Source organism: Bubalus bubalis, chromosome 4 (assembly GCF_019923935.1).
Source record: "Bubalus bubalis isolate 160015118507 breed Murrah chromosome 4, NDDB_SH_1, whole genome shotgun sequence".
Classification (NCBI taxonomy): Eukaryota; Metazoa; Chordata; class Mammalia; order Artiodactyla; family Bovidae; genus Bubalus; species Bubalus bubalis.
The window spans coordinates 76,316,615-76,334,807 of NC_059160.1; the positions used below are offsets into that span (position 1 = coordinate 76,316,615).

The 18,193-nt window shown below is 36.9% G+C and overlaps 1 protein-coding gene across 5 annotated transcripts in view; it reads left to right on the forward strand.

Annotated features, from left to right (window-relative positions):
- FRS2 (fibroblast growth factor receptor substrate 2) overlaps positions 1-18,193 on the forward strand; it is a 105,202-nt gene that overhangs the window by 36,100 nt on the left and 50,909 nt on the right. For 4 of the 5 annotated variants that reach the window (XM_006058380.4, XM_006058379.4, XM_006058382.4 and 1 more), the window contains exons 2-3: positions 17,104-17,199; positions 18,129-18,171. The exons of the other annotated variant lie outside the window; for it this stretch is intronic. The gene's annotated coding sequence lies outside the window, so the exon portion shown is untranslated. The remainder of the gene's footprint in view (positions 1-17,103; positions 17,200-18,128; positions 18,172-18,193) is intronic. 5 annotated transcript variants of the gene reach the window in all.

The following is an 18,193-nucleotide window of genomic DNA, read 5'->3' on the forward strand; positions in this document are numbered from 1 at the left end:
ATATATAGTTATAAAACTTCAAGGCTTATAAAAATAGCAGGGCATCATCTCTTCTCATCTCACATCCAGTTCCTAGCCTTTAGGGGCAGTTGATTTCAGTTCTTTCAGCTGTTCTGTTGTGCCTTTATTTTTCCAAGTCAGTTCTGTTTTTTTTTTTGGCTTTTTATTTTGGACAGTAACTACTCACTTCCTTCTAAGAAAAATGAGGATTAGTCATCTTAATCTCTCTACCGCCTGCAAACGTTTTTACATATTTCTCCTTCTCTATTCTTCCTTTTAAAGGATATCAGGTTTGGGGGGGTAAATTCTTTACTTAGTATTTAAATTTTTATGACTATGCAAATTTTTTTGCAGCTGTGTCACAAGATTCACTATGATCGTATTTCTTTTCTTATCCAACTTAATGTTTTCTCAAATAATTATCTGAGTTTGAAATTTTATGTACTTTGTGCCTGTTAATTCATTTGCAATTCTCTAACAAATATAAACTATAATATGGTTGGATACATCAGATAATCAGATAATCTTTTATTTTCTTTTTCTTCTTGGAGACAACCTTCTGCCTATGTAGAATGCAGACTTTCAAATAATTCTCCTGTTTTTCAGTAATTGTTTTGTCCAGCTTTCAGTTTTGGCCTATGTTCCAAAGATCAGAGTCTGTGGTCCACCCTCTCCAGCGATGGTGAGAAGATCAGTTTTGGGGTGAGGCCACTTAAATGAACTTTGAACCAGTCATCTAGTTTCCAGCCGCACCCTGCATTTTTGTCTTCATCATGATTTTAATACCTGAATCTCTCCAGCATGAGTCATCTTGCTGCTGCTTTTTTTTTTAAATTGTGGTAATATGGTAAAATATACATAACAAAATTTACCATTTAAGTGTATAGTTCAGTGGCATTAAGTGTATTCACCTTATTGTGTAACCATTACCACTGTCCCTCATCTCTAGAGCTTTTATATCATCCCTAACTGAAACTCAGTACCTATTAACCTGGAAATACTCATTAACCTCCCACCCCCGCCAGCCCCTGGTGACCATTATTAAACTTTTTGTGTTTATCAGCTTGATGACTTCTTCCTTTCAGGTTTAGACTTCACATTTTTTGGTCTAGTTAGTTAGTTTAGTTACCTCTCCCCCACTGCCACATTTCTAGCATCCAGAATATTGTTGACTTCTCTTATTTTCTATTGTGTCCTTCCCCATTCTCATATCCTTATGAATTTTATATTTCTAAAATGTCCTTTAACTTTTTAAGATGAGGTTTCAGGAAGGAGTCAAGGCCAGTCGTGCTTAACTGAAGGTCTGCTGCCCCCACACCAATTTCTTATTATTAGTTTTAAAATTTAGGTTTTCCTAAAATTAGGAATTTAAATACAAGTATGTTCAATAAAGGCAGTTTTGTAGCTATGTTGGCTATAAAATTAAGCTTGATAGATAGGCTCCTTCTTATTGGTGGTTCCCATAGTGTTGACGGGGGTTTGATCACTTGTACCTATTGAAACCCCATACTCTCCTCCAGCCAACATAAGATGGTTCTTTTGTGCTGAGACATGTTCTCTGCTACTGCAGCAGTTTTCATAGCAGTGAGAACCTGACCCTTCTGTGGGGAGTGATTTTGGGAGACAGACTATTACCTACAAATTCCCTTAGAAGTCTGTTACTCAAGGTGTAGTTGAGGTATTTCCTCCTTTCTACAACTTCTCTGAATGCCCTAGGCAGAACTAATTACTCCTTCTATGCCCTGACACTTGTGAATAATTCTGTTTTAATCTAACTAGGTTAGATCTGTCTAACTAGAAATCTGCCTTACATTGATCTTTCTCCAACTTTTTTAGACCTAGCATTTCTTAAGGTTTGGAGAAGGTTCCCACGTTTTGATACATACAGTTTTTGATCTATAATAAATAACTCTTTACCTAATGAATAAATAATTCATTTGGATTGGTTGAATTTCCTATTTTCTGGAAAGCATACTATCATCGTGTCCTGTACCACCAGTGTTCACGGAAAGCTATCCAGTGCTTTTTGCTTGATATTGAGAGTCAATTTTGTTGTAGTGATTAGAAATGTGGCCAGAATTTGTTGTTCCGTCGCTCAGTCGTGTCCGACTATGCGACCCTATGTACTGCAGCATGCCAGGCTTCCCTGTCCTTGACTATCTTCTGGAGCTTGCTCAAACTCATGTCCATGGAATCAGTGATGCCATTCAACCATCTCACCCTCTGTTTTCCCCTTTTCCTCCTGCCTTCAGTCTCTCCCAGTATCAGGGTCTGATTTCTAATGAGTTGGCTCTGCACATCAGGTGGCCAAAGTATTGGAGCTTCCTTCAGCTTCAGCATCAGTCCTTCCAGTGAATATTCAGGACTGATTTCCTTTAGGATTGACTGGTTGGATCTCCTTGCAGTCCAAGGGACTCTCAAGAGTCTTCTCCAGCACCACAGTTCAAAAGCATCAATTCTTTGATGTTCAGCCTTCTTTCTGGTCCAACTCTCATGTCCATACTTGACTACTGGGAAAACCACAGCTTTGACTGTATGGACCTTTGTTGGCAAAGTAATGGCCAGAATACCTAGGTTCAAAAAAAGTGGCCAGAATACTTAGATTCAAAAAAACAAGCAAGTTTATTTTTTTTCGGCCCTACTTGCATGGCATATGGGATCTTATATCCCAGCCAGGAAATAAGTGGAAGTAAGTGTGCCCCCTGCAGTGGAAACATAGAGTCTTAACCACTGGACCAGAAGTCCCCAAACAAGCAACTTCAGTCTTTCTCTGCTTGAATTTACCTATGAAATAGAGGTAATAGTAATAATAATATAATATTGTAAAGTTTAAATTAATGCATCTAAAGTGCTAGTTCAGGGCCTGCTGGCACATTGTTTTGTAGTCAGTCTTTTTCATTTTTCTGGGGACAATGCCTGCTATAATATCATTAGAACTTGATGAAAATCGATGATGATTTTTGACAGAAAATCAGAGTAAAAGAAATCTAGTTATTATTAAAATATACAGCTCTCTGAATTTTCTACATGTTTTCTACATGTTCTGAAATGATTTCCATGGACAATAGTAGATTAAGACATATAGGTAAAGTGGGAGAAACAGTGTCTTCAGTATATGCCATATACCTACGAAAATACTGTATTTTAAAAATAAACTATAAGATATCCAAAGTCTTTTAAACACATGGAAATATATTGAATGGCATTGTTAATGTTCATGTTCTTTTCTCCCTAAAAAGAGTTTTATGCAGCCATAAGTTTGATATTTGGCACAATTGTTGTCTTCTAATTTGAGAGCCTGCTCTATTTATTTCTCTCTTCAGAGACTGTGTACTAAGGGGAGAGAAACCTCTATTCAGCAGTCATGAGAACACTTGCTCATGTGCTTAGGCATTGTGGATAACGGGAAAATAAGGCATAGCTGTTTTTCTTAAGGAACCATAATTTCTTTGTCAGTTCAGCAATATTAAAGTCAGATGTTCTGGCATACTGTATTCCCACTATTTGACCCAGAATTCCATTTATAATGCTTTATAAATGTAGAATAAAACTGTGCAGAGATTTATGTACAAGGTGTTCATTAAAATACTAATTATAAAAGCAATAAAAAAAGATACGACTTTTGGTACATCCATTATATTTTCCAGACTTTCAATTAGAGGCATGCTGTTACTTATATAATTAAAATTTTATTTAAAAAAAAAAATCTGTTCTGGTGGATTTACATGGGAGGATGGATAGAGGGTTAGGTCAGTTGAATTGCTCAGTACATTAAAGGGAGTGATAAAGTGCTCAGGTCCACGTTAGAGCCCCAGTTCCACACTGATTGTAGCTATGTATGACTCTGGCAAGTTGGTTCTTTAAAATTCTGTAAACTTGTTTTTTGTAATGCAGGAGATCTGAGTTCAATCCCTGGGTTGGGAAGATACTCTGGAGAACGGAATGGTAACCCACTCTTGCCTGGGAAATGCCATGGACAGAGGAGCCTGGTGGGCCACAGCCCATGGGGTCACAGAGTTGGACACGACTGAGTGACTAACACACGTTTGTCATGAGGACTAAACAAAACTGTGCATACGTGCTCAGTTGCCTCTGTCCTGCCCAACTCTTTGTGACACTATGGACTGTAGCCCGCCGTATTTCTCTGTCCATGGGATTCTCCAAGCAGGAATACTGGAGTGGGTTGCCATGCCCTCCTCCAGAGGATCTTCCTGACCCAGGGATCGAACCTCCATCTCCTGTGACTCTTGCATTGAAGGCGAATTCTTTACTGCTGAGCCACTGGGGAGGCCCAAATGAAACTGAATGTAACCTTTAAAAATAAAATAAATAGCTCAGTATATCTTTGTGACTCTACTATTGTTTTCCCCTCCTTAATAGTTTTTCTCTGTAACCTGCCTCCTGTCAATTTAAACCAGAAATGACAATATTTTGCTTGGTTTCATAACTCCCATTGCTTTGTAATGGCCAACTAGAGGTTTTTGTGGCTTTTGGCAACTTCTGCAGAGCTGTCACCTGTTACCTGTGTCAGCCAGTTTTGAAAAAGGGGAAATAGCAGTACATGTGCCTTAGGTTTGCCATTTTGCTGTAAACCTTGTCTCTTTATACATGTATTCTCTCTTTGTTCTCTTTCGGATATCGGGTATTTTTTGTTCTTGCCCCTTGTTTTGATAGGGAGTATCTTAGCTTCGTGATTAGCTGGGTCGTGAAGATCTTTTTTTGTACAGTTCTCTTGTGTATTCTTGCCACCTCTTTTTAATATCTTCTGCTTCTGTCAGGTCCGTACCATTTCTGTCCTTTATTGAGCCCATCTTTGCATGCTTTTGCCGTGAAGTGATGGGACCGGATGCCATGATCTTCGTTTGCTGAATGTTGAGCTTTAAGCCAACTTTTTCACTCTCATCTTTCACTTTTATCAAGAGGCTCTTTAGTTCTTCTTCGCTTTCTGCCGTAAGGGTAGTGTCATTTGCATATCTGAGGTTATTGATATTTCTCCCGGCAATCTTGATTCCAGCCTGTGCCTCATCCAGCCCAGCATTTCTTGTGTTTGTTGGCAAAAAATTTGATCTCTGCTACCTTTAATATGACCAAATACAAAGAAACTTTTCCATAAGGGATTATGGTGTCTTTTAGGGCAGGTAGATTATGACCAGAAAAAAACAACAGTTTTTTTGTTATTGTTAAATAGCATAAATTTAAATTCATGGTATTTAGTATAATTTATGTTCTAATAGCAGCCAGGAAATAACAACCAATAAATTATTACTGGTGATTAATGAAACATCCCTCAGCACATAGGCAAAACTGATTTTTACACCACTTGGGAGTTATGGATACTATGAAAAATTTTTACTTTTCTTGATGATTTTTTCTACACTGATAAGTCCAGGGTATTTATCATAAAACAAAACTATATATTAAAGAGTATTAAAAGTTGAGTTTTAAAATTGCTTGCCTTGGATTTAGTATTTTTTTGGTATTTTAAATCCAAGAATTAATACCATGTGGTGTGCAGTTAACTTTATTTTGACTGTTTGAAGGGCAAGCTGTTTCAATGACATCACTCAGCTAGGAATCAAAAGATCGGTTCCTTGAATAACTTAACTCTCAGGGTCACAACAGCTTCTGTCTTACAACATAGCTCTATCATGAGCCCTAAAATTCTGTGGCCTTTTTTTTTCTTTCACAGATCTCTTTGAAAATTCAGTTTTTTTTTCTGCTGAGTTTTTAATATGGTAAGTATAGGTTAGATGTCAGTATACATTTCTAAACGCTTGATTCTTTTTTCCAGATTTTAGTCCGAAAAGACTATCACTTTTTAAAGATTGCTCTTTTGTTTAGATTGCTCTTTTATTCATTAAAACATAGTTCTGGCTCTATATGGTAGCAGGTTCCTGGGATGAAAAAAAAAATTTAGACCCCCATTTTCTTAATCCCCACAAACCTTATATTACATTTATTTTGACATATAATAAAATTAACAGATTTGAGCTTAACATTCTAAACAATGGAAAAAGCATTACTGAACTACAAAATGGCCAGGCAGAGAAATCTGGCAGAGGGAAGGGATTGTTTTATGTACTGAAAAATTAGCCTGTGGCAATCAGGCACTGACTGGCTCTGCACTATTGCAACAGAGAGTTAGGTGGTTGTATCATACAAATATTTTGCTGAGTTATTTGATAAGATAGGAATATTTAAGGCCTTTTGATGATAATTTAAAAATTTGGTCTTTAAAATAACCCTTAAGAGGAGGAGGGACTCCCTTGGTTATAGGACCCCAAGGAAAAATCTGCTGGCAAGAAAGCTGTTGGGAATACAGCAAGGGTGGTCTCAGGCAAGTTGGGATAATTTCTGTTTACCATGGTGGTACCTACTACTTTGCATATAGCTATTTTCCAGTGTCATTACTTCTCCTTGACTGTGTTCCTTAGAAGTAAATCTAAAATAGATTAGACATTTCTCATATTTGAAATTAGGGGAATTATCCAAAATTTATAAAACTAAGATTTTCAAGACCTCACAGGATAAATCCATTGGTTGAAAGTGTACATTACTTTTGTATTTCTTTGGAGAGATTAAAAACAGTCTTTTTTTCCCTCTGTGAGTTTGGGGCAGGTAAGAATGGATTGTTTCAGTCAGAATTTTTGGTGGCAGTAAAAACCAATTAAAGCATATTGTGAATTTTAAAAGAATATTGGATAGAGCTCAGTGGCTCATCAAGTTGTTTTGAGAGTTAGAGAACCAGATTCAGGACTAAGCAGCCAGAAACAATGCCCGAAATCACATTGCACAACGATTCCCATGAGGGTGCCTGTACCATCTAGAGACAGACTGACAGACGCCACAGCCTGCCCCAGTGACACTGCCAGCGCTGGTTGACCCCAAGTGCTGCTACCTCTGCCCTAGACTTGACCTTCCTGTAGTTGCTCCACCATTAGTATCAGAGAGAGTTCCTTCTGGTCTCTTCTGCTCGTTAGTTACCCATTTCTACTCTGGGCTGGGCTTTCTGTGTTCGGCAGAGCCTGTGTCCTGGCTATACAGGACACGTGGAAATGTGTCTCACCTTTTGAAATCATAAAATGGTGTGAGGTTCTTAAAGTTAAGATGTGGGAAACTCTTTGACTTTCTAAAATCATAAGGTGGGGAAGTTCCCACACTTAATAAGGGAATTCAGATGCTAGGCAGACAATAAGAGTGAAAAGCGTTGACTGTAGCTAGTGTTTTACATGTTATGTGTGCTGAGCTCTCACTGTGTGCTAGGTACCATGCAAATTTGTCTTATAAGCATTATCACATTATTACAACATTAGAAATGAAGTGATAAGGGGAGACAGTAAGTAACCGGGCTAAGATCACACAGTTAGTCATTGTAGAGCTGGGACATGAACTCAAAGTTGATTCCAAAGCCTGTGCTCATAACTGCTGTACTAAACTAACTTTTTTTTTTTTTTTAATATTTATTTATTTGGCTGCACCATGTCTTAGTTCCATCATGCGAACTCAGCTGTGACACGTGGGATCTAGTTCCCTGCTGCTGCTAAGTTGCTTCAGTCGTGTCCGACTCTGTGCGACCCCATAGACGGCGGCCCACCAGGCTCCCCCGTCCCTGGGATTCTCCAGGCAAGAACACTGGAGTGGGTTGCCATTTCCTTCTCCAATGCATGAAAGTGAAAAGTGAAAGTGAAGTCACTCAGTCATGTCTGACTCTTCACGACCCCATGGACTGCAGCCTACCAGGCTCCTCCGTCCATGGGATTTTCTGGGCAAGAGTACTGGAGTGGGGTGCCATTGCCTTCCCTGACTGGGGATCAAACCTGAGCCCCCTGCATTGATTGGAAGCATGGAGTCTTAGTCACTGGACCACCAGGGAGGTCTTAAATTAACTCTTTTAATAACCCTTCTCCCAACATATTTCAATCAAACTCCCATAAATAAATCTGTTAGAGTAACTCTACTAAGTTTATTAAAGTAGTTTGTATTATGTCTGTGTATTTAGGCATTTTAAAGGAATGAAAATTTATAGCTTTAATTTTATCTATTTTCAACTAATTGAATGATTTTTTTTCCATTTTTCACTTTGTGGCTATTTTTCTTATTTGACACAGGCTACAATCTGATAAAATGTTTTCTTTCTGAGTATTGGTGCTTGCCAGTAATTGAGTGTAAGAGCTGTTAGCAAGAAGGAGAGGGGACATAGCATGGCCAAGATTGAGGAGGGAGGAAATAGCACCTCTCCCCGCCTCCCCCCCCCTACCCTCCAAGGCCCTGGGAGAGGGAGGGACAGAGACAAACATATATATGGAAGGAATGAGGGGGACATGCACATTATAAGTTGATAGATTGAAAATGATGAAACTCCTCTTCTACTTTAGGAAAGTTGTTGAGGGTTTTTTTTTTTTTTTTTAAAGTTAGAATCAATGCTTTCTTTAAACAATTAAGTTATAAGCCTTTGGACCGGTTTGTATTTTAAATTAACTTATATACTTCTATTTTAAAGCTTAAAAGTGATGTCATTTAAGGAGTGATTACTCCTTAAAAGGAGTAATAAATAGGAACTGTTATTTAATTTGGGGCATATCCAGCTTGATTTGGGGGGAAATCATGAAGACATACTCTCGTGGTTACCCTGATGTCACCCAAGCTAGAGTATTTCTTCATGAACTGAAACTCTTGTTAATTATTCCTTTAGTATGAGTCTGTTCTACAGACTTTTCTATGCTACTAAAACAGCACTTTATAATAATGTTATTTTGTTCACGTGTACCTTTGGGACTAAATGGGAGGCTGTAATTTTTGTGAAATTGAGTAGACCAAGTATCCTTTCACACACATAGTCTTGTAGAAGTCTAAATGTGAGTTGGTACTAGAGAAATACTTAATGTAAGGTAAATGTCCATGAAATTAAAAGTGACTTTTGTTCTCTTTAAGTATTACATTTTTAATATTGAATATAATATGCCTTTGTCCTTATCCTAATCTAATCTTTCCTAGAATATAAATCTAAATTTGAGAACTCATTTCTCTATGTTTTTTTTTTTTTTTTTTTTTTTGGTTCAGTGCAGGCTGTATACAATGGGTTTTTGTCTAAATGCAGTTGATGTTATATATATAGTCTGCTGTTCCACTCCTTTATTTTGAGATTTATTCCTCTGTCATGAATAGGTTTAGTGGACCAGCAATCCTAAATGGGCAGTAGTCCTTTTATGAAACTATCAAATTGAAAACAGGATGTTGGCATATACACTCTTTCTTATCTTTATAAACATTAGCTAACGGTTCCTTTAATTAGCCATCTAAGTAAAAAATGCCATACTGGGCCAGAGCAGTGATCCATCTGGCATAGACTGTCCTAAAGAACTGTACCAAGGAATCAGGTTACTTACTGGAATTCTGTCATCCCTAAAGGATACATAGGCCATTTCTGACTTCCCTTAACTTGTGTACTGTATTCAGAATACGTGCATTCATTTAAACTTTTAAACATCCTGATCTGTTCTGATTATATACATATATATAGTATGTATGTATTAAGCTAAAGCACCTATTTTAGATTTGTTGGAATTGGTAATTCTAGGGTCAAATACTGTTTATAATATGAACTTCACATCTTTCCTTGCTTATTTGCTGCTTCATTTTCTTCACCTATAAAATATAAAATGATTTCACAGGTTTCTCCCCCCACCCCCCCCGTCTCAAAATCCGTTCTGTTATTTCTAATATGGCCAATTTATGAGGCTTGTCTTTCTTACCCTCCTTCTTACCATTTTTTCCCCCTCTACATACCATTTAAATATAGAATTTTTAGGAAATTCTTTATGTATCAATATAGTAAAGGAGTACAAAGTTATAGAGGGTCACTGAATTCCTTTGAATTATCAGATGGCTGTAAGTGAAAGTTTTGTGGATTTTTGGAGAAACAATATTTCATAGCTGTAGTTCAGAGAAAACAGGTATAGCTTATTTGAGTCCCCTGGGTTATGGATTTACTTAAGGTTCTATCGTGAAACATGAATTCTGCTTTTCATTTTGTTGAAAACTGATTGAAGGCATTGGTTGTTCTTTCTTTCATTTTCCTTTGTGAAGTGCCCACCATGAGAAATTAATTAAGAGTTTGATTGTGGGGAAAATTTGTGTCTATTACGTTTGTTGAAAATATTTAGAGTCTACCAGAACTACTAAAGAATGGAAATAGTAGTCCTCCTAGCAGATAAAGAAGGAATTTTGAAAAAAAGTATAACTCTTCTAGGTTGACTTCTATTTTTGAATTACTGAATATCCCCTAGAAAATACAAGGGCCAAAGTGAGCTTTATAAAAATTGTTCCCGTTTTTTAGGAAGTTAATGCAGTTGGGTAACAGTTTGTGGGGACACATGCGTATTACAGCATCTTCAAGAAGAGACTATCAAATACTCTTGGTATTCAGAAAACTCAACCGCCTGGAATAGAGTCAAAGTAAATCTGCCTTCATACCAAACTATTCTCCATAGTGAGTATTTTTGTGTGTTACATTAAAAACTCATGAAAAACAGTAAAGCCACAGGCTCTCTGATACTTAGATTTGTATATATCTCTTCATTATATAGAATGTTGAAGACATAGAAGAAAACTAACTCAGGAGATACTTACCTTAATGTTCTACATAGACTCATATGTTAAGATGTCTTTTATTTTTTTAACTAAGAAATATATTTTATTATCATGGCCTGAATGTGAGTAGCATGTTTGTATATAAAACAAAAGTTTTAATGGAATTCCTTGGCGGTCCAGTGGTTAAGACTTTGTCTTCCAATGTAGGGGGTGCGGGTTCACTCCCACATGCCTCTGGGCTAAAAAACCAAAACATAAAACAGGAGCAAGATTGTAACAACTTCAAGAAAGACTTTTAAAAAGTTCTTAAAAGTAACAATTATTCATATTGTGTACCAGAGGAAGGAAGGGAAAGAGAGAGACAAACACTAACTATAGGGAGAGGAGGTGTGTATGACAAAGCTTCAAGAAGCAATACATACTCTATATGCGATGCGCTTCCATTTTGTTAAAATGCAAAACAAAACAGCAAACCCTGTAGGTGAAAGTTGTGTTATTTAAAATTAGTGCCCTGGAAGACTGTGTCCTCCTCTTCCCTTCTTCATTCTTAACCATTAGTGCAATGATTTGAGATTGTGAGGGAGGTTTCTTTTTTTAAGTGTTAATTTATACTGAAAATTCCCAGGACACAATCAAGTATTTAGAAGACACAATCAAGGTATTAGGGGTTTGGGAATTTTAAATCATGAATCTGTTGAGTCTCTGTTCTATATAAAGCAAGCTATTTAAATGGCGTGTTTTTTAGTCAATGGGGATAATTTGTTCCAAGGAATCTTCATGTTCTCCAAATAACTGAGGACATTTCCTGGGTAATGTGTCTTAATAGTTAACTAATCACCTTGATTTTTATTTTATAATAGGTACGATGCTTTCATTGTTTGATAGGCAATGTGTGCATCTAGTAACAAATGTACAATTTAGAAAAAAGTATAATGACTTGTTAAAAATTAGATTCTATTGAGTATAAAGAACTGAAGTCTTGAAAAAAGTTACCCTCCAATTAAAAATAAAATTGCTTCTGGGTAAATAGCAACAACAATAAAAAGAACTGAAGTCAGTAAGTGTTACAGTGTCAGGAAGGTGTTCCACGTGAGAGAATTTTCCAGAAAAGGAAAATTAGGACTCATAACTAACAATCTTGTTGTAAATTTTAAGAAGTTAATGAAAAACTTTTAATGTATGTATGTGTATGTGTATATCTATATAACAAGAGAGAAAGAGACAAAAGTATTTCAAACATCCAGAAAAGTACAGAAGCTATTTTGATCAGTATCTGTGTAACCTACTCTATTAAGGCTTAACATTTCCCCCCTGACTTCTCAGAGAATATGGAATAGCTATCAGATACTTAGGGTGATTCAGGTTAATCATTATGAATGAATACTAATTAGTGAGCTGTGCTTTTACTCAGTTCTCTTAGAGATAAATGTAGCATATTCTTCTGGTTCATCCCTTATGCTACATGTTTCTTATTAATGTATAACAGTGGACCTTTCTCTTTTGTGTTCTTATTTAAAGCAAATTTGGAAGAATAGATTTCTCAAATGAGCAGCCTGGAGTTACATGTTACTCCTATGGGGCAAATGTGGTATTTGTGACTAACCATTTTATTCTAGTTTAGTGCAGATTATAACAGTGAAAAAGGGAGACTGAGATTTTGCATTCTGAAGCTGTTTCTTTCTGGTTTGGACAAGTTATTTAACCACTCTGTTTTGTTAATCCCTTTCCTATAGGGAAGTTCTGAGAATTAAGCAAGCTAATATAAATATCTGGCACACAGGAGTTGCTCAGTAAAGGTTCCTTTAATATCACTAGCCTTTTTTTAAGTGGTTGAAGTCTGATTTCCAATGAGTGGGGGCATTGCTACACAACAGTATTCAAGAGTTCTCTTCACCTCCCTCCCCAAACAAAGCAGATTTTAACATTAGATTCATTATCCAACTCTTAGAACCCCAACTGATTGTTTTCATTATACTTTTGGTTTACTTTTGTATATGAGGTCTGATAGGCACATAACAAATGCTTTGTGAGCCTTAAACTAAGTGAAAATAGATTGTTCAGATGAAAGGTATGTGGATAAGTCAGTTTTGGGGCAATTCTGGAGAACTCTTGCCAGAACTGGTATCTTTTGTTTTGGTCTTCAGAGACTGTTAAATATGATCACTGAGTCATACTTGTTTTCTCTGTCCCCTGGCTATCTCTCTTAGGACCCTGAAGCTTGCCAGCCACACACAGGATGTTTAAAAGGCAGAGTAGGCCTTAGCCCACGGGGAGTTTGTTTATTTTTAAAAAATTATTCAGTTCAAACATCCCTACCGTGTCATAGCTAGTCTAGTCATGTTGGAGTTATTGAGTTCCTTTGATTCTTTCTGGTGATCATGGTGCCTAAAGGTAACAGATAAATTTGAAAGAGTCAAACTTTTCTTGAGTTTACTTGGAATTTTATAATGTATTCTCCAACAAATCCCTACAGGAGTGGGAGGAAAGGGAATGCCGTTTATTTTGCTAGCTGCTTTTTAATGGGACTCATACACTGCAAATCTTTCACCACTTCTTTCTAGGGTTATGATACAGATGATTTAAAAACAAAATCAAACCTGAAAAAAAAAAGCCACCCACATTATGGTAGCTGTATTTCATTAATTCTTTGAAGTTGTTAACATAAGAATCTTTTAAAAGGGACAGTATAGCTTCATAGATGTTTAAAGAAACGAAAGAAAAAGTGAAGTCGCTCAGTCGTGTCCGACTCTTTGCAACCCCATAGACTGTAGCCTACCAGGCTCCTCTGTCCATGGAATTTTCCAGGCAAGAGTACTGGAGTGGGTTGCCTTTTCCTTCTTCAGGGGATCTTCCTGACCCAGGGATCGAACCCAGGTCTCCCGTATTGCAGGCAGACGTTTTGCCATCTGAGCCACCAGGGAAGCCCATAGATGTTTAGACACAAAGATATGAAAATGGACTACATTTGTGTTTCAATGATTGTTCTTGTTCAGTTGCTCAGTCGTGTCCGGCTCTTTGCAACCCCATGGACTGCAGCATGCCAGGCTTCCTTGTCCTTTACTGTCTCCTGAAGTTTGCTCAAATTCATGTCCATTGAGTCAGTGATGCTATCTCACCATCTAATCTCTGCCACCCTCTTCTCCTTTGGCCTTCAGTCTTTCCCAGCATCAGGGCCTTTTCCAGTGAGTCAGCTCTTTGCATCAGGTGGCCAGAGTTTTGGAGCTTCAGCATCAGTCCTTGCAGTGAATATTCAGGGTTGATTTCCTTTAGGATTGACTACGTTAATTTCCTTGCTGTCCAAGGGACTCTCAAGAGTCTTCTCCAGCACCACAATTCAAAAGCATTAATTCTTTGTCGCTCAACCTTCTTTATGGTCAGACTCTTACATCTGTACATGACTATTGGAAAAACCATAGCTTTGACTATATGGACCTTTGTCGGCAGGGTGACGGCTCTGCTTTTTAATACACTGTCTAGGTTTGTCATAGCTTTCCTTCCAAGAAGCAAGCATCTTTTAATTTCTTAGCTGGAGTCACCATCTGCAGTGGTTTTGGAACCCAAGAAGATAAAATCTGTCACTGCTTCACTGCCATGAAGTGATGGGACCAGATGCCATGATCTTAGTTTTTTGAATGTTGAGTTTTAAGCCAGCTTTTTCATTGATTCAGTGAGTATCATCTTCAAAATTTATGACTGATTTATTCTTACATATTCTCTACCACATAATGAAATCCAAGGCAGATATTTCGGGTTTGCCTAGGGTACCAGGTGGAGAAGGAAATGGCAACCCACTCCAGTATTCTTGCCTGGGGAATCCCGTGGACAGAGGAGTCTGGTGGGCTGCTGTCCATGGGGTCGCATAGAGTTGGACACGACTGAAGCGACTTAGTAGCAGCAGCAGGGTACCAGGGTATATCTCTTTAATGAGATAATTTAAAAACCAAGTCTTAAGAGAAGTAAAGGAGTTAATTAGTACAACGCCTGAGCACTGAAGTGAGAATGTGCTTGATGAGTTTAAGAAAAGAGGCCAGTGTAGCTAGAATGGAGTGAACAAGAGGGAGAGTAGTAGGAGGTGAGGTTAGGAAGATAGGGAAGGAAAGTATCAGATCATAGTCCTTATGGTCTTTGTAAGGATTTTTGCTTTTAGATTGGTGTGAAGTGAGTGAAAGTTACTCAGTTGTGTCTGACTCTTTGCGACCCCATAGCCCACCAGGCTCCTCTGTCCATGGAATTCTCCAGGCAAGAATACTGGAGTGGGTTGCCATTCCCTTCTCCAGGGGATATTCCCGACCCAGGGATCGAAACCAGGTCTCTTGCATTGCAGGCAGATTCTTTACCATCTGAACCACCAGGGAAGCTTCTTAGACTGGTGAGATGGACTCACTTAGAGGATTTGAGCAGAAGACTGACATGATCTGATTTTCTTTTGAAAAGAACTAATCTGACTATCTTGTTGAGGTGAGCAAGGGAAGCAGCTAGGAGAGCAGATGGAGAACTATTAATGCAGATGAGAACTAAGGTGGCTTGGACCATTGTAAGAGTGGAGGTGGTGAAAGTGATAATATTATGGATATTTTTTGAAATTGAAACTCCCAGGATAAATATTAGGTTTATTTTTTCATTAATGATTGTAAAATGGGTATTTTATAATTCTGCCATTCTTTCTACATTCATTATTTGGAATCCTATAAAAGATTGCTTTCACTTATTGACGATCTGGTTACTCTAGGGTACCTTTCATGTAAGAACAGCAGGATAAATACTTGATTCTTTTCCATTATTAGTTTTCAGGATAATTACTTCTTGCTCTAGTAACTGTGAAAGATGATGATGGAGTTTTTAAAATACATTTACTGTTTCAGTTAGTGGTAGTCATTATAATTTTGATGTTCAAAATGTCATTATCATTTGATGTTCATTTGACTTTAAAACATGTCTTCAGAGTAAAAACTGAGATATATTCTGAGAAGAATAACTTCCATCCCTGTCTTCTACACCTGCTTTCTCTTTCTCTATAGATAACCATTTAAAAAGGATTTTGGTTTATCCTTCCACTGCTTTTTGAAAGGAAGAAAAGCAATTTTATAGTAATATTTGTATTTCCCCTCAGTTTTTTACTGAAAGAGCATCATTGTGTGGAATACTAATTCAGCTACAGGATGGGAAGTAGTGGGTATTACTGGGTTCCTTGAAGGTTTTTCTTGAGATCAGTCAGGTTTTCACTCCCTATAAAAGATTTTTCTTACATTCCCTAGCTGTCTCCACAACAGAGAACATGCGTATTAAGTCGCTTCAGTGGTGTCTGACACTTTGCGACCCCATGGAATATAATATACCCCACCAGGCTCCTCTATCAATGGGCTTCTCCAGGCAAGAATACTGGGGTTGCCATTTCCTTTTCCAGTGGACCTTCCAGATCCAGGGATCAAAGCTGCATCTCTTAAATCTCCTGCATTGGCAGGCGTGTTCTTTACCACCAGTGCTACTGGGGAAGTCCCACAGCAGAGAGCATACATGTTTAAAAAGAAAAAGGCCCCCATCCACGCCATTTGGCAACATTTAGGAAAGTCACACATCCAGCAATTCTCTTCTAGGAGTCTTACCCAGAGGTTGCAGTAATAAAATCACAAGATATATGGCTTTATTCTGTTCCTTGAAGCTTGGGGACCATGTCTTGATTGTCTTTTAGTTATGGACTTTTTTGGAGAAAAGAAACAATACTAAAGATGTATTCAGTAGTCAGCACTAAAATTAATGGTGTATGTGTGGAAGAAATGATGTTTTGAAACGTTGGCACTTTGACATACTGTCAGGTTAAATATTTCATCAATTAACATTAAATCATTCATAATTTTATTTATTCTTTCAGTGACTGTTTACTGAGCACTTAGGGCATGGCAGTCATTGTCTTAGATGCTTGAGAGATAGCAGTAAATAAGAGAAAAAAAGTCTGCTCTGGAGCTTAGGTTTCTGTTGATGTGAGGGGGAAATAGACAAGCTTAATAAATAAGCAATTATTATATTATTTTCAAACATTCAATTTTAGGAATCCCCTGGCTATCCAGTGGTTAGGATTCGGCACTTTCACTGCCATGGGCCTAAGTTCCATACCTGGTCAGGAAACTAAGATCCCTTAAGCTGCAAGGCGAGGCCGAAAAAAAAAAAAAGGCCCAAAAGCCAAATGTGCAACTTCAGGATTCCTTTTCCACCTCTTCCTTTTCTCGTTTTCCTGTCGATAAGTGGCATCCTTAGGAATTGCAAGATTGATGGGTGAAAGGAATTGAGGACTGAAGACATTGTTGATTTTTATACTCAGTATAAAAACAGTTAAACAGTATTAACTGTTTATTTCTGGGGCCCTCCCACCTCATCCTCAACCCTGTTTAATTTTTTTTAGAAGCTTGGTTAAGAACTCTTGACAGTTCCCTGTAGTCACTAATATTTAGGTAATTGTCCTTAAAAATTTTATATTTTTGTTATAATATGTTCTTAATTACTACATCTTTATTTCAGAAATGACCTTTAAGAAGTAGATGCCCAGATGCAAAAGTGATGAAACAGTCAATTTGTCATAAAGTAAGATGCAGCTGTGGCTTTTCAACCAGATTAGTAAGTGTATAAATTTAAAATTCTTTTTTAGCTTTATACGTACTTTGTCTACTTTGAAAAACATTTAATAAAAAATGTAGTTGACTTTAAAAAAAGTGTCAACTTGTATTTTTGTTTTTCTTTTGGATTGCAGTACAAATTCTAGGATATAGCTCTAGAAAATGTATGTCTTAGCTGTACCTTTTTTAAGAGCTATAAAGGTAATATAAAATTTTAGTTTTGAGGAAATATAAGAAAAAGAGTCACTGTAATACTGCTGTCCACATACAGCCACTCTTAGAATTTTTAGGTATTTGTTTCCCTGATCTTTGTTCTGCACATTAAAAAAAAAAAACAATTTACGACCATAGTGTTGTAAAGAATATGCTTTTTGTATATATTTTAAAATTAAATTTGTTAAGATGTTTCTTCCTGGGAATAAAAATAATCTTCAGTACAGAGTTTCTTATTGGAGTGATGAAAATGTTCTAGAATTAGGTGGTGATGATGGTTGCATAACTTTGTGAGTACAGTAAAAACCTGTGACTGTTACATATTAAAGAGATATATTTTATGACATGTATATTATAGCTAAAAAAAAGTACACTTCAGAATATCAAATCTTGGCAAGAGTAAAATCCAATAAAATACTGATGTCTTAGAATATGAAAACACGCCATTCATTATTATGTATGTTATTATATACTTAGCAAAAATGATTTGTCAGTAGAATCATAAGTATTTTTATAATACAATAATCAATTTTATAATAAATGTTCTAATGAAGATAGTGAATGCTTTTATTATTTGAGACTTAATGTCTCTTAAGCTTTTTAATACCAGATGTTGTAATAATCCAAATGTACTATGCCAGCATTTTGTAACTTCATTTTCAGAAGACTTTCTGGTTGAAACTAACATTTCAACTTTTCTCCCTGAAATTTTTTTAGGGACAAAATTGTATCTGTTTTTCTCAGAAGAGAATTCCACAAGGTAAGACATTGTTAATAAAATA